Here is a 17,527-nt window from a genome sequence, read left to right on the forward strand (position 1 = left end):
CCAGGGTGAAAACACATTTTCGGTAGCTCAAGGCAGTACTGCCACTCCTGATGCTATCAAGCAACTTTTGCCACCAAGCAGGATATTAAAAAAGACAAAACGAAAAACAAACAGATCAACAGGAAGAAATTATAATGTCTGTTCATGCTGAAATCTTATCATTCTCGACTAAATCCAGCTTGATGCATAATGAGCTGTGTTCTTATTTTACGTGTTGTATGATGAAAAAAGGAATATATATATATATATATATATATATATATATATATATATATATATATATATATATATATATATATGTATATATATATATAACTGTGTCTCATCAAAAGTGGTGACTTAATGCAGGCATTTGTATGCAAGGGCGCAAAAACTCTCTACCACTAAGAGAATTTGAATACAACAGCGGCATTCTCATGCTGCTACTATCACTAATAATCAATAACCAAATTTAATTTTATGTAAGAAAACAATGAACTCTTCCATCAAATCCTGACATATAAGGTTCAGGCAGCTAAGTTGTGCAAAATCCTCACAGATGATTTGTTTATAGTGATGAAGGCTTTGTGTAGGACCATCCACACTTTTTGGAAACACTGCTAACCTTAGTCAGTGCAAATGATTGCCACAAGAGAGAGAAAACAGTAGACCTCATGTTTTCCATCAGTTTTCCTTCTCTAAGATGCATATCTTAACAAAAACTGAAGTGCATCTCGATATATATATATGTATATAATTATTACTATAAAATTTTTTTTAAATACCTACAGACACTAGTGTTTCATTCTCTCGGGAATCATCAGTGTAGGGTGACATGATTATTGCTGGTCGAACCCAGTCACAAAGCCATCTCTGACTCCATTAGCAAAGAACAAACCCCATGGCCAACCTTAACCATGAGAAATATCGTTGAAATTTAAACATTTATTTTTAAATGTCGAGACGTCCGGCCATAGTGATCTAATGATGATAACATCATGATTTGCACATGCGAGCTTAAGTGACCGACTTTTATTTCAACTTTAAAGTGCTCAACAATAACGACAGAGTTCTTAAAGGGGCTGACATAATTATTGCTATAATAATTTTTAAATACCTACAGACACTAGTGTTTCTGGAAATCTAAGATAATATTGTGGCTTGGAATGGCCACTAAAAAAGAGTTGGACACAAATATAATTTAGAAAAAGGTATTTGTATTTACAACAAGAGAGAATACACAGAGAACGAGAGTTGTGGTACTTAATGCAAATATGGCGTACTATGAGCAACTCTTTAGACCTTTCTGTATATTTATACTGCTAGAAAAGTTCATATATTGTGCATGGATAAGTCTTCACCCCCACCCTCCCGAGCATTTTTGCACTGTAAAAGTTGTTAATATCTTTTCCACTTTTGGTTGATAATTAGTAGGTCAGTGAATTTTCTCTTTCTGCCTGACCATTACTGTTCTGCTGTTGGTTGGACTGGGTTGAAATCGAACGTCTCAAAATTGGTATTGATTGGCTCTTCCTCTATGAGTAATCAGAGCAACGTTTTTTTAACTGGTTTTGGTGGCGTTTATGAATTGTACCCAATTCCAAAAATGAAATATTGTTTTTAAAACTTTTGAAAAAAAACAAAAAAACTTTCTCTCCATGGTTAAAAAGTCTTTTGTATACATATGTGGTCTCACACAATTTTGATTGTTTTGAAAGGATTTTATCAAAACCGATCTCACCTTCCATGCACACATGGTTTCAGTAGGTAAGACTGCCGGATTCGGCATAATTCTATACACTGGCAATAATTGTTGTAAGGCTTTGTGACTTTTTAGTGCTATTTTAAGAGTGTCAATGTTTCACCTTTTTTTTAATGGGTTGTGCGGTTTTTTTTATTTGGAATTTGGTCTTCAATTTAGTGCCTAATCCAGCCGAACAAACTTTGGGAAAGTTTTGTTTTAATTCAGCCTTTAAATCCTCAGCAAACAATGTCACGTCCCCAACTGTCTGGCAGAAAGTATTTATTGAACAATCCCAAAGATTAAAATTGTTCATCCAGTCTGTCTCAAATAAATTCTCAGAATATTTTAGTACAAAAGTTTTTATTTTATAATTGAACTGTTTAAGTTTACTGGTAAAAATAATTCGCAAATGAAATTAATTTTATAGTCACTTACAGAGTAAGTTAACGTTTGTACTTTCTGCAAAGTTGCTTCCACGTATGTAAATTTATTATGGAAAGATCGGACCCAGTGTCTAACTATAATTTAACTGTTTTATTATATATTTAAACTATTACATACTTGCATAAATTTTCGACTGCTTTTTCGTTGGATCTCATATGTCTAATTCTATTTTTTGCTTTGCTTTTACAATATGAATCTTTATGACAAAACCTGCCACAATTTTAACAAGTTTTATTCTGGAAAGAACAAAATGTTTCCCAATGTAATTCTCCATATCGATTACATGGTCTCGGAGGTAATTTCTTGTTTTTGTATGGTTCGCTTGTTTTTAAAATGTGCGTAGCCATTCTCTTTTCTCTCTTTTTCAGAGAAATAAGTTTTTTTTTTATTTTTAGTAAAAATGTTGTTGGACATATTCTTTTTTCAGAGGAGAAATTTACTTTTCTGGCATATGCTACACTTGATTCCTCTATATTTTTAAAATTGTTTCTCATGTTTACAACCTTTTGTCCAAAAGATTCTGTAAAGTGAGAGTGAGTTCGCTTTCAAGTTTTGCTAGTACTATTTGTCTAATTTCGGCATTCTTTACAGACACTACTCCCTGAGTGAAAATGAGACAATTAAAATCATCTACTGCGATTCTGCTAGTTTAAAGTGATTACAGTGTTTATTTATGACTGACGCATAATCTTCATTATCCTGCTTAGCGAAATTAAAACATTTTCACCTTTTGTAAAACAGTGAAATATTAGGGCTGAAAAGTTTTGATAGTAACTTCAAGGTTTCCATGAACTCCAAGTCTGTGTTTTATTTAGGTAGGATGTAGTTTAAGAGTCTGTTGTGTTTAGTAGTTCTCTAACTTTCATAACAGCAGTCAAGCTTTATTTGCAATCAACATTGAAAAGGTTTAATACCTTCTAAAGAAAGTGTTGAATGTTTTGTCTTTATTGGGAATTTAGTTAAAAGTCTTCATAGTGTTCATATAGTGTTTTACAAAAATGTTGTGTTTCTCTCAGTGGATGGTTTATTCTTTGGGTTTCTGAAAAGTAATTCTTGGGTTTTATGTAGTCATTCTTCCATTTTTTGCTGTTGTTCTTGTTAACATTCCATTTTTCTTGTTGTTGAATCAACCTTTCTTCAGTTTTTTTGTTATTTTATGAATCTATTGTTTTTGTAGTTCTTGTAGCTGTTGAAAAAGAATTTTCTTCTGTTTTCTGTTGGAAGTCCCCTTGGGATTTCATCATCTGAACAATAATAGCCTTGAAATCCTCCATCTGTAAATTTTTTATTTTTAAAAGAATGAAATTTACTTACTCATAAAAACAACTTTTGTTTCTCATTTATTTTCTAATGGCCATTGTAAGTTTACTAATTACAGTTAAATGTAGCATGTTGAAAAACTTTATATTTTTTCTCTGAGAGGAAGAAAAACTTTTTGATTAGAGAAAATCTTACAGAATTATCTTCTTATTAATCGAAATGAAAACTGATAAGTCTCTTGATTCTATAATTATCCATCTAAAGATGGTTGCTAGGCTTCTTTCTGGTCTTAACCAGTCTAAGGCTTCCAGTCCCAATTCAATTCTTCTTATCGTTCTCAACTGTTGTTTTTCTGAACTTTCTTCTATCCTCTCAAAATTATCTAATGTTTATCAAATTCCTGTTTCCCTTCTTGTTGAATTCTGTCATTCCTATCTTTAAAAATGCTGGTGATCAGTCTAGCCGAACTAAGTATAATCCTATTATTTTCCTCTCTGTTATTATTTATTATTAGCAAAGGTTTTGAAAGGTTGGTCAATGGCAAGCTTGTTGATTTTCTCTTTAGTGATGTTTTTCATGGTTTTCGTTCAACTGCTGATCTTTTAACTGTTGTAACTGAGTGGATTTTTTGATTAATTGATAATTCAAGAGAGGGTAGGGTCATTGTATTAGACATTTTGAAGGCGTTCAACAGAATGTGGCATTCTGGTCTTCTACATAAACTTCAGGGTTATGGTATTGGTGGTGAGGTTCTTGACATCATTAGGTTTTTTTCTTTCTAATCGAAGATTGTGAGTAACTAGATGGTGTCTTTTCATTCTTTTTTCTTATCAATCTATCTGCAGAGCTCTATAAAAGACCCATCTCTGTTTTTTTCTCTATATCAATGATCGTCCAGAGAATATTATTCAGAAAATTAACATTCATGCTAATGATACCACTCTCTAATCTTATGTTGCTTCTTACCCATCTCTTTCAGATCAGTTGAAATATGCAGCCAATTTAGAGGTTGACTTGGGTTCAGTTGTAGATTGGGGTATGAAATGGCTAGTTTTGTTTAATTCTATTAAGATTCAGCTTGTACCTTTCAATCGTAGGTGTGTCTCTTTTCTTCCTAAGATTCTCATGGCTGCCTGCTCTTGTAGAAAAATCGACTTTGAAACTTCATAATAAAGTGAAAATATATTCAAAAATAGGTAATGTAATATTGAAAAATTAGTAAGTGGGAGCAAAATAAAAAAAGAATACCATTTTAAAAAACGGACTGCATAAAATACATTTACTTTCATTTCAATTTTCTGCCCAGACATAAACCTATTTAAATGTTTCTTTGATTTCGACTTCATATGTGTCATTTCTACACATCTTTATTATTAACTGTCTATTTTTAAACGGCCAGTATAGTGTATCCAATGATGTAAAGTTAAAACCATTCTGTTCTTTAATTGTAACTCGTAAATAAATGAAGAGATTATTTCTTTAAATAGAAGAAATATTATTTTATTTTTACCGGGCAGTCCAGTTTGTTCACACGTGTCAATTTTAAATCCGCCCTCCACTAAAATGTCATCCACTTATGAAGAGCACCGTTAAGTAATTAAAAATGAAGAATGTATCTAGTGTTGATATACTATGAGGGAATTTATTAATTTTATTCCTTTCTTGTTTGCAATTTAAAGAGGTAGTTAAATAAATTAAGAGTTGAGCCCCCTTGTGAACAAGCCACTAGAATCAAAATGTGTCAAATATTCCTTGACTGATATGAAAATGAGAGTAAAATAAATTTTTATTTAAAAAAAGTTCACGGGAACGAGATATGACACAAGATCAGTCCAATGTGGAGAAAAAAATATCTCTCTCTGTCATGGTCTAACTCTGGAAGCGCACAAAATAGTCTTGAACAAACCTGCCAGCACTTTGGAAAGAAGTTAATATGTTGTGTGCAAAAGGTTTTTAGTCAATAAAAAACTTGTGAACTAAAAATAGCTTTTTTAGTTTTATCTCTTCTTCACCAAAAAAGTAAATTTCATCATCAGCATTATTGAATTCGGTTTGTTTTACATGCTGGCATGTGCTGGATGGAATTTAGAAATTGACTTTTAAACTAAGTTATCTCAAGCCAGATCTTTATCAAATCAATCCTTATCACTTCCTCTCACGTTTATTTTTCTTTTTACTCTTATTCGCCACAGACAAAACAGATTGTCACTTAGAAATAAGCGGCTACTATCTAGGACCATGGGCACTATGTAAGGAGTTGAGCAACAATATGTCTGGTAGCATTACATTTAAATTTCTGCATGTTAGTACACTCAAGGGAAGAAACTTTGTTTGAATAGAAAATTTTACTTGTCCTTCTCTTGCCAACTGACTCTGCTACATCAATTGTTCTACATTTAATAACTCAACCACTCTCATCCATTATATCAATGTGACCAAACCAACGAAATCTCCTGTTCGAATAACTCACCATATAATAATCAGATTAATCTGCCACTGAAGTTATGATCGAAGCTTGTCTTGAAGACTCACATTATATGTCCATTGTATTATTCTTATATTATTTCTCTCCATACAACACATATCCTCAATCTTCGCTGGCCAGGTTTCACTTCAATCCATCATTGCACTGCATACACATGTCTGATAGATGTGTCATGGTCTCATATCCTTTTTTTTTTTGTAAACAAAATACACTGGTCGACAGTGACAGACATAGGATGACACTTCCGGAAATATCTCATGACCATGCATGCTAAAAATAGCAACCTTTTGTTCAACAATAAAGAAAAAACACAAAACTCATTTTTTTTGCAATGAAAAAAAAATAACAGACATTTTATTTTTGGATAGAAAATAAAATATATATGAGAAATAAACACCCAAGACATTTGGCCTGTAAATAACCTGGTCAAAAATTAATAATAGTCATTTGTTTATTTTTCACCACCATTGCCTGTAACTGCAATGGCTTTCCATAAAGTCAGTGGCTTTCACAACAAATCTTCACTTTGGCCCAGGAGTTAAGAGCACTTCCATCCTAACTTTGGCAGATCCAGTTACGTGGAAACCATAGGTTGTAGCAGTCCCCAACAGCCCTTTTCAGGGCTACTCAACACACTGTTCATGCAAATTACAAACTACCTGTGCGCGATACACATTCTACTCTCTACTGCTGTCTGCCTCCTGGAACTCCCCTTCACTGCCACTTTTGAACCTGCTTCAACTCCGGTTCATTTCCAGTGCATCCAGCTCACTCCTGCAACTTACAGCAATTCCTATGCTTCCAGCTTATGTGGCAACTGATATCCGGCTACCAGTTCAAGTGCCTATTGATGTCCAGCTACCCATTCCAGTGTCATAACCCCATCGATACAACTCGGATCAACCTAAGTCACATCCTATCCCTGGAACACAATCTCAACCTCGCAAAACCACCATAAATTGCCATACATTTTACTTTTTTTCTTGGTAAAAATAAAATACAATATTTCATCGTCTTTAACAGCTCATCTGTGTTTGCCATCTTTCTTTGCTACTGCCGTCACTTTCCTTGCCTTGTGTCTACTTTATTAGTTGTACGGTCGATTGGCACCTTCACATCTTCTGACCCTCTGCAACAGATGCTTCCTTTGGTCAACAGCGATAATGCTCTGCTGGTTAGTAATAGCAGAAGTGTCTTTGACTAATTCCATTCACTTCTAACTCTTACCATTAAACCAAAACCAACTTCTTCCTGTGTGCCAATGGTATCACCAAAGTAATAAAACTTTTGGATGATCTTAATAACGTCACCATCCAACTGTACTTAGTCCACATTTGAGTTCTCGTCCATCTCCATTGTCTTACACTTCTTGCACACAAACTGGTTATCATCTCCCAACCTGTAAGTCCATTGCAGTTCTTGTTTACTCAATGCTTATAATTACCCAAAAATTCTGCTTCCAATTTTCTTTCTACAAACGGGAACTTTTCACTGATCATCACTTTGGTTTTAGTAACATTCACTCTCATAACATAACATTCTTCACAGTCTTTACTAAGTAGACCCCATGTTGTTTCACAGGCAAATACTAAATCATCAGCATAAAGTATCTCTTCTGGACTACCCACACGAAACTCTGCAGACAACACTTCTAAGACACTAATAATAAACATTCAATATAGACAACTGATGTACTCCCACTTTAACATTACTGTTGCCATTAAAAGTGCTCTTAATTCTATCACAACTTTGAGCATGTACATTACTTGAACAACCTTCACAAACTACTTGCAACTATTTCACACAGACAATATCTCTTGTTACTCTGACAAAAGTTTTCCAAATTCATAGACATAAATAAGAAACTGTTTTTGGTATTTGTTGGAAGCAGGTTCATTGCTGTTGCGCTAGATCGTTAGAGGTATGTTTGTTTCTTTCGACATGCATAGTCATGTGTTGAGTTCTCTTGGTTTGGATTTTAGACTTTAAATTCTGAACACAACACAAAAGAAATAAATCTGTATGCAAAATAATGATTCGTTGAATTTTGCGTGGCTGTTCTGCTTCATACATGAATAGTTATGATCTGAAAAATAGTCACTTCTGAATTTTATAGAGGGGTAATTTTACAAACAAACATGACTGGATGGCTTGGGTGAAATTTATTTGTAGCAATGGTGCTACTAACAGCAAAGAAATGACAGTGGTTCAGTAGTTAACAACACGAACTAACTAACAACCTGGGTGTGCTAAGTTCAAATCCAGGTCGTCCAACAGAAACACTTTCACTTAGGAACGTTGACAAACTTTACATGGTGCCTCCCGTAAGTACCCGATATTCTTCTAGAAGGAATTCTTAATAGAAAGATATCAAGGAAACGAATGCTAACAAAATCATCATGAATCATGCTCAACAACAATAACAACAACAGCAGTAACAACAGTGACACAAAAAAAAAAAAAAAAAAAAAAAAAAACACGGCTCAAGCAAGCTACTATTACAATTTTGAATCTGTGCTTGATTTCCAAGCTCAACACTAATTGGTGCAAGCATTTAACTTCCTTTCTGGCTTGCCCAATCAAAGGCCATCTTTTAGACCAGCTGAACATGGAACACAAAATTATATATAGGTTAACACACGGCCTACTTCCCCTTTTACAGCCAGAGACCACAGCTGACTCATTTCACGCCCCCCCCCCAATCTTCTTTCTTGAGGTGCACCCTACCCTTCTCGGGCTGTCCATCCTGGAGTTCAACAAGAAGCTCAACAGATTCAACATGGCATATTACAGCAGCACGCATATGTGAACTTACTATAACACACACATGAAAACACATGCTTACATGGCCCTGACTTCCATACATGCGTACGCAACAAACCGTTTTCATTCATATATGAACTCTTTTCTCTTCTGCACAAACAAAACCTTCTAACCTCTTACTTTCGTCCATGTTCATGGACATAGTTCTTTACAAACACTCTTCTCTTCCATTTATCTTTTATTATATGAAAATGAAGACGACTCACTGAAGTTGTTTTGAAGATTAGAAATGGACTTTGTCTACTTTTTCTAAAGATGAATACAGACAATCATTAGTGTCACATTTATGATTAACTCTGAAGAGTATAACTTACCTTTAATGTTTCACGCTCAGGTGAAAAAAATAGATGAAGAAATAGATGAAAAAAAAAAAAAACAAATACGAGGAAAAGGTCACTTATCATTTGCATCTAAAAAGTTTGTCCTATTTTCTGTATATTTCCTTTTCTTCCTTTATGCATCGCCGGCTATCTCCGTCTGACTAACCCAAAGGATGTTTTCATCAATGTTGTGATGTGATTCCGAATAAAGGACTACCATGAACGCCAGTATTCTTAAATACGTCCTCTCTCATTTACCAAGGAATTGATTTCACAATTGTGCTGTTAGAAACTCCAGTTTAACTTTTATTTTATGACATGTACCTGGCGTTGCCCGGTATTAAATGTAATGTTGAACTGCTTTAAAAAATGAAGTAAAAAAAAAAATGGGAAAAAAACTGAGACATGCATGCGAGTATTATGATTTTTCTAAACAGTTCACTTCTTGTAAGTAAAAAAAAAAAATACTCGAGCTGTGATCTAAACCAAAACCTAAAGAAAGCGAGTCAAGTATGATAACCATTTGGGCCAGCTTGCCACTTTCTTTAAAAGTATTTTCAAACCTACTTATTCTTAGCATAAGGAAGTTGTCATGCAAACGATTTGCATATGCACAATCGTGAAACAGTTGACAAACAGACAAAAATCTAATGACCCCTCAAAGTACCAATTCTTCAATTTTGACCTCTTAGCAGCACTTTTTTTCCATATAAAAACCAATTAAAAAGTTTTCCACATATCTCAGTACCCTATATATCAAATTTCAAGTCTGTAGATCAAAAATTCGTTAAGTATATAGGTTGAGAGTTCTTTACACACACCCATTCTCACTTATATATAGATATCGATATGTTATGTTTTTAAAACATTATCTTTTGGAGATCTTAATTAAATAATCACAAAGGGGTTCTTTTTGGTTTCCGATGTTAATCAAAAAGGGCTTCATTTTTTGCCACTGCCCATTTGTATGTTCAACTTCTGATTTTCTCAAAATTGATCCATTAGTTTTTTTGGTAGTTGTCCAGAATATGACCCATGAAAAACACAAAAATGAAGAAATTATTATGTACATACCTGTAAAAGAAAGAAAATATCGTAGACCAAAAATCAGATAAATCAATCAACTAGTTTCAGTTTTAAATAAGAAAATCAAATTTTATGGCTAAAGTATCTGTGACGATTTCACAATGCCATATTGAAAACAATCTGAAGGAACAAGGGAGATAACTCCAAATCAAAATTTTAGAAAGCAATTTTTATCATGAGGATGGGGAGTATTGGAAAAACATAAATTCGCTTACAAATGGTTTTCTTTATAACAATAAAACTACTTGATCAATTTATGTGATTATTTTGGTGTACAATGTTTTCTTTCTATCATGAGTATGCACATCATAGAGTTTTTCTTTCTTTTTTTTTATTCATGAGAGTGGAGTTCTGGAAAACCGTCAGTTTTTTTTTTTTTTTTTTTTTTTTTTTTTTTACAAAATATTGAATGAACTTATTTGACTATGAGTGTATAAAATTGACCAGGTTAAATTTTGGGAGACAAACTCTTGTTTGATTCACAGTGAGCCGCGTAAATGAGTGAAAATGAAATTAGAAATGGCAGTATGTAGCAAATATCTAAAATTCTCTTCATTGAAAGTATCTTGGTAAGAATAAGAACATGAGTTTTATTTTCATGGATCTAAAGAAATTTTTGACAATACCAATAGATGTTGTTTGGTGAGCTTTGCGTAAATATGGTGCAAGCAAGTGGCTGGTGAAGATCATTCAAGAAATGCTCAAAGCCGTTTTAGAATTACCAGGACCTTTAGTGATGTCTTTAAGTTACAATGGAAGTACTCATGCTTTTCATTTGTGCTTTAGAAATGTTTACCAGAGAGTTTTGTGCAGGTTGTCTAGAAAAGATATGAAGGGAATTGGTGTAATGTTGTGGGGGTGTATAGATTTATGTGTTTCTATTATCGTCTAGTGATGAGAGTTTTGTGCAGATTGTTCAGAAGAGACACGAAGGGAATTGGGAGTAACATTTTTTGCAGTAGATTGAGGGATGATAATCAATTTGTATGCAAGAAGTGTAAGACAATGGAGACAGACGAGAACTCGGATGTGTGAAAAGTCTAATTGAATGGCAAAGCTATTGAAGTGCCTGTTTATTCTGCCTCCCCACGAGGGCAGTGTTAGACAACATTTATGTGGGGAAAGGAACAAAAATGAAAATTATCTCAGTCATGAAGGATTCTCTACTAACCAAGAAAAAAAAAATTGAAGTGTAATATCAGAACAGATACTACACTTTGAGATATTAAATCCTTTATTCAGGCAAAAATTTACATGAACAAAAAACTTAGGCACAAGGCCAACTCAAAAGGGGGGAAAATGGGGGACATTGGTCATCCTTGTCACTCCAGAACTAAACAAAAGTTTCTCTAAGTAAGTATCTTCTTCCACCATAATACCGCATTCACCCTTTCGTACTTGGGGACATCCTACTTAGCACCCAATTGTTTAAAACATTTTTTACTTTGATCTTGGCCTGAAGCTGTTGCAGTAGCACAGAATTTTGTTACATTAGTGATACTATTGAAACACAGGGAGGACTTGGTATAATTGCAAGAGTTAGGAGTAGATGGACTAAGTTTAGGTTACCTGCCATTACTAACCAGCAGAGAATTATTACTGTTGACCAAAGGAAGAGTATCAGGCCCGTATGTGCAGTGTAACGATGTGTAGAAGTCAAACCTGGTCAGTGAGGGTTGAGGATATTCTGAGTGGAGAATCTATCTCTGTTCTATTGTTATTTTCATGGCAAGTGCTCAACCGAGCTCCAATTTATGGTCCCTCTTCTGCAAAACATTCATAACAAACACTCAATTAGCTACAACTACTGTTAACAATTTTGACCACTTTCAGTCCATGTCTAAATCTAAATGCAAATTCCATAAACAAAGTTTCTTTCCTAGAACTATTTGCCTGCGGAACTCTGTACCGCAGGGATTGCTTTCCAGCTGATTACAACATGGTCCCTTAAAAGTGAATCTTTTTTATCATCAGAATTAAAATGGCAAGCAAATGAATGCGATTACAACAGAGTCAAGTTCCATTGAGCGGCTCTAGTATGTAGCTTCTAGGGTCTTTGTCGTTCTTGACGATTGTTCTAGCATGCCATGTAGTTCTGAATTTATTTAGTACCTGTACACACTGACCTGGAAATAATTTTCTGGTTCCGCTATAATGATCATGATAGGTTTTCATGCTTGCTGATCTCTCATGTAACTGTTTGCAATGTTCTTCGTTTCTTGGTTCTGATCAACTAGGTAATGTTGTTCCTATTTACTTGCCTCCCCACGAGGACAGAGTTAGACACAAGGTCGGTTTTTAATGTGGGGAAAATCCAGCTCCCAAAAAAGGGGCAATCTGGTTAGAAACAAAAAAAAATTTTTTTTTTTTTTTTTTTACATGGGAGTCACCACTTATCAAGGCCCAGAGGCCACTCGAGGATAAAGAGTGTACAGTATCAGAATCATAGTAATCGTTAATAGTGGATATTCAGTAAATTTGTTAACTTAAGTGGAACGGCTGATCAAGAACTTGTTTGCATTGGACTTGAAGACGGTCATATTGAAGTCAGCTGGAAAGTAGGCAAACAGAAGACAGTTCCACAGGCATGCCGTTCTAAGAAAGAAACTTTGTTCATGGAATTTATGTTTAGGTTTAGGCAAAGATAAAGAGTAGGGGAGTTTATTAATAGTGTTTTCAGCTAGACGAGTGTTTCTCGGGAAAATTTGGCAAAGGAAGAGGATCATAGATTGGAGCTCAGACGTGCACTTGCCATGAAAATAACGATAAGCAGAGACAGGCTCGCAACGTTTCTTCTGTGAGAAAGAGGTTGCAGGGAAAGGAAAAGGGCATCCCCTACTAGACAACAAAGTCTATTTTGAACTCTATCAAGGCAGGATAAGGTTTTCCTGGCAGCTCCTGGCCATATGTGGCAACAGTACTCCATTCCTGGACGTTCCTGGCTCTTATATAGGTAGAGAATTGCATCAGCAGTGAGGTATCTATTGGATCGATAGAAGGATCCCACCATTTTTCCAACGATCTTGGTAATGGATTTGATGTACATGTTCCATTCCAAATGGGAGTAACGGTCAAGCCCAGAAGCTTGTCAAAACATGAAGCCTCCCCAAGACGAGAGCCATTCATTTCAACTGATGCCAGATGGGGATCAGAGTGTTGATGATGTAAAGATAGAAGCTGTGTTTTAGATGCATTAAAAGTAACAAGCCACCTTTTTCCCCATTGTACCATGTGCTGAAGATCAGAGAAAAGAGAATCAGAGAGAACTTGGTCATTTACGGTCTTTGATGTGCTACCATAGATGGTAGTGTTGTCAGCCTTTATGCTATACCTTATCAAAGGCCTTTGATATGTCAAGAGCAATTCCCCTAATTCTATGAAATATAACTGTAAACATATCTGCTGTAGATCTAGCAGAACGGAAACCATATCGCGCGTCACTAAGAAGGTTATTTTTGCTAAGGTGCTTGACTACTTCTCTATTTAACAGATTCCAGCAACTTACTCATGATGCACAGGAGATTTATTGGCTTGTACTGAGAGGGAGATGATTGATCACTTGAATTCTTAAATACAAGGCATACTGATGAGATTTTCCAAGGTGTTGGGAAGCATTTCTCCTTAAGACAACGTTTAAATAGCTTTGTAAGTATGGGCGTTAGTTCTGGTTGAAGCTTTTGTCTCAGTCATGAAGGACCTATCCTCCACTGACCGAGGACAGGAAAAGTGAAGTGCAGCATCAGAACCACACTACACTCTGATCTTGAAGCTGGATACACGTTCTCTCTTGCTTTTTCTTTTTTTTTCTTTTTTTTTTAATATAATTTGAATGATTTATCGTAAGGTTTTAATCTACAAAAATACCGTTATTTATTTTGAATTGATAAGTAATCGTAAGAAATTAAAAATTAAAAAAGAATAATTTTAAATTAAAACTGGCTTCAACTGGGATTGAACTCATTTTAAGTTGCCAATCAAATCACTTACTATAGTAACGACAATAATAATCACTATCTTTTAAAAACTGCTTTCGCGCATACGAGTATAAACTGTAAACGAGACTATTTGAAATATAAAAAAAGATAACAAAATACTGTCATCTTTACGATTACTGTTTCCACTTCTCTTCCGGTTGCCCCCCCTCATGTTAAGAATGCTTTTCTAAATAATAAGGTTACTCTTTAGAAAAGCTCATCTTAACATGGATGTGTGGGGTGGTAGGTGTATCAGAATTTTTGTAGGAATTTTTGACACCCCTAACACGAAACTGCGAATAAAATATAAAAATCTCGTAATTTCTCTGTTAAAAGTGGGTTGTTTATTTTCTTTATGGATTATACTTCCAAAATAAACTATTAAAAGTTGTTTTAAAAGTAATAGAATTTTTTTTTTTTAAAACAGTAATGAATTTTCCGAACTCAATATTTTTCAATTTTTAAACTTTAAAAATCTATCAAAATTTTTCTATTGATTCTATTTTTACGATATTTTCAGGGTCAATGTGAAATTTATGTTCTTTCCAATAAACCGAATATAATATTTTAGACAAACGTTGTTTTTTTTTTTAAATCCCCCCCCCCCATTTTCAAGTGTCTATTAAAAATTAAATAATTAATTTACTCACCGAAAAGTAAATAATTAATTTACTCACAAATTGAAGAGAAAAGGTCAATAAATAATATATTCAAATTTAAAACAAAAAAAATGTAGTAGTGTTTTTTAGAATTTTACCTGTAAAGTTTGAAGTTTAAAACCTTTTTTTTAAACAACGTTATTTGTTTTGTTTTTTGTTTTTTTTCTTTCTTTTTTTTAAATGGAACCTTGGTCCTTGCTCCTTTAATTGAAAAAAAAAAATTAGGGCTTGAATTACATTTTTCGAGGAGTTATAAGCTTGGAAAGACAGGGGGTCGAATAATTCACGCCTCCCATTTTGAAATGTCTATTAAAAAGTAAATAATTAATTTATGTACCAAAGTCTTATATATAACAAATTGAAGAGAAAAGGTCAATAAATAATATATTCAAATTTCAAACAAAAAAAAAAGTACTGTTTTTTTAGAAATTTACCTGTAAAGTCCGAAGTTTAAAACCTTTTTTAAAAAAAAAAACACGTTGTTTTTTTGTATTTTTTTTTTTGTTGTTTTTTTTTAATGAAACCTTGACTTACATTTTTCGAAGAGTTATTAGCTTGGAAAGATGGGGTGGAATTATTCACTATTTTCACGAAATTTTTGACACACCTAGTGGGGTTGGAGACTTCCTTTATTTATAAAGATACCGTAAAAAAAAAATCAATGAGAAACAAAAGAGCACTCGGAAGCGAAATGGAAACAGTAATTGTAAAGATAAACAAAACAAAAAAGCTAAAATTCTAGTAAGCCGCTTCACGATCTAGGTTTTCTTCTTTTCTCTCTCTCTTTTTTTTTTTTTTTAAACACGTGTTGCAGCAGCAACAGTAGGAACATGATGAAAATGTAAACAAAAATGCCGCATCCGCACATCACGGAAGACTTTTCGGCAATAAATTACACAAATATTTACTGTTTTAGGGAAAATTGAAATGGCGAACTTGTTTATGAAGAAACCGAAATGTATTGAGGTGAGGTACGTACGGGCCACTGAACAAAATTATCATATTAAAAAAAACTCACGTAAATTGATCAAATACTTTTATTTTTAACTAAGAAAATCAAATTTGCGTGCACCTCAAATTTATAACTAAACAAAAAGGGACTGTCTCGCATCGTTATCTTGAAAAAAAAAAAACAAAACAAAAAAAAGACAAAAAGAAACGGCAAATAAATGCACAATAATTCAAATTTGTGAGATAAGCCTCGTAATGTTATCAATTTCACTTTTAAATCGTTTATAAATTATTTTCTTTAGATATAAAACAAAAAATACTTTATCAATTTACGTGAATTTTGGAATATGATATTCCCGTTCCGTGATTTCTGACTTTTTTTTGTTATTATTATTTAGGTCGCATTTTAACCAATTATTTTTTAAATGACTTTTTATTCTAAATTTCAATAAATATTCACGTAAATTGATAAAGTTAAAATTTTATGAGTAAGCAAAAGGGGGCTGTCTCGCGTCGTTATTTTGAAAAAAAAAAAAAAAAGAAAAAAAAGAAGGGAGGCAGATAAATTAATTTACAATCAATATGTAAATTATCAAACCTACCTGCACACATGAAACTGTCAGACAGATAAAAAGATAAATTAAGACGGGCGATTTTTCTTTAAAACTAATGAGTTGTACACGTTTTACATTTGCAGTAGTAATAGAAATCCCTATTGAATTTGGAGACATGTGTAAGTAACTATTTTTAGAATTCTGATAAAATGAACACTAGAAGTCTAAAACACCGTGTGAAACTGGACAGGTTGCAAATTGATATTGACTCGTAAAGTCGTAATTTTGCTTTTTTCTTTCTTTCTTTTTTTGAAAGAAAGAAAAAAGCAAAATTACGACTTTTCAAAATGTTAAAAATTAACACCAATCAACGCAATCTTAAGAAAACCAGTTTCACGCAACATAAATGACACTAACCGACTGATGTGCACAGTCATTAAGTAACCGAGTATGTAATGTTTTTGCATAAATTATAAGTGTTTTTTGTTTATTCATTTTTTTTTTTTAATTTTTATTCTGTAAGAAAAACTTAAGGAATGAGCAAAAAAGAAAGTTTCAAAGAAAAAAAGTAATTAAATTTTAAAAACAGAAAAAAAAAATATCCAATGAAATTGACTTTTAGCAGTTCATTAGTCTTTAGATTGGATTTTAATGATGCCGTTATTTTTTCGTGTTGCTACCCAGACTTAGGGTTAATGTAATTTTTAATAACTAATTTATGTAACTGTAACATTATTCAGAAAGTCGAAGGTTACATCGGTCGAAACGTTGGTAAAAAGAATAGGAGTCCGAAAGATACTATTATCGTAGATTAACACCTCATCTAAATCGCCCCCGACTTCATTCAATGAGATTCTACTTTTTTAGGCAATACATGTAAACACACTAAAAAAATTAAAAAAAAAAAAAAAACTTGTCAGAAAGAGTAACGTTTTTAATACTATATATTTTCGAATTTAGTGTGAGGGATCAGTTTCGCATATAAACTTAACGTAAAATTATCTCTTTCCGAGTAATTCTAGCATTTTAGAGCAGCTAACTTATTTTTTATTATTATTATTTTTTTTTAATAAAAGGTGGATGGGTTCTTACATTTTTATGTGATTATGTGTGATTTTATAATTTTGCCATTCGGATAGGATTAGAGAGTGCTAATGCACTTACTGATCCGCGCTATTTTTTAAAAATCGTATTTCTAAGTTTAATTAAAGTTTTATGATATGTTTTTTATTCAGTTGTAAGGTTAAA

General features: G+C 33.3%; 2 protein-coding genes across 2 annotated transcripts in view; one reads left to right on the plus strand and one right to left on the minus strand.

Annotated features, from left to right (window-relative positions):
- LOC145255820 (ileal sodium/bile acid cotransporter-like) overlaps nt 1-17,527 on the minus strand; it is a 65,919-nt gene that overhangs the window by 46,271 nt on the left and 2,121 nt on the right. The window lies entirely within an intron of this gene.
- LOC145255900 (mitochondrial S-adenosylmethionine carrier protein-like) overlaps nt 15,643-17,527 on the plus strand; it is a 238,204-nt gene continuing 236,319 nt past the window's right edge. The window contains exon 1 of the mRNA XM_080114799.1: nt 15,643-15,740. The gene's annotated coding sequence lies outside the window, so the exon portion shown is untranslated. The remainder of the gene's footprint in view (nt 15,741-17,527) is intronic.

The sequence above is a fragment of the Euprymna scolopes genome, chromosome 1 (genome assembly GCF_053919585.1).
Source record: "Euprymna scolopes isolate OS-2025 chromosome 1, ASM5391958v1, whole genome shotgun sequence".
NCBI lineage: Eukaryota > Metazoa > Mollusca > Cephalopoda > Sepiida > Sepiolidae > Euprymna > Euprymna scolopes.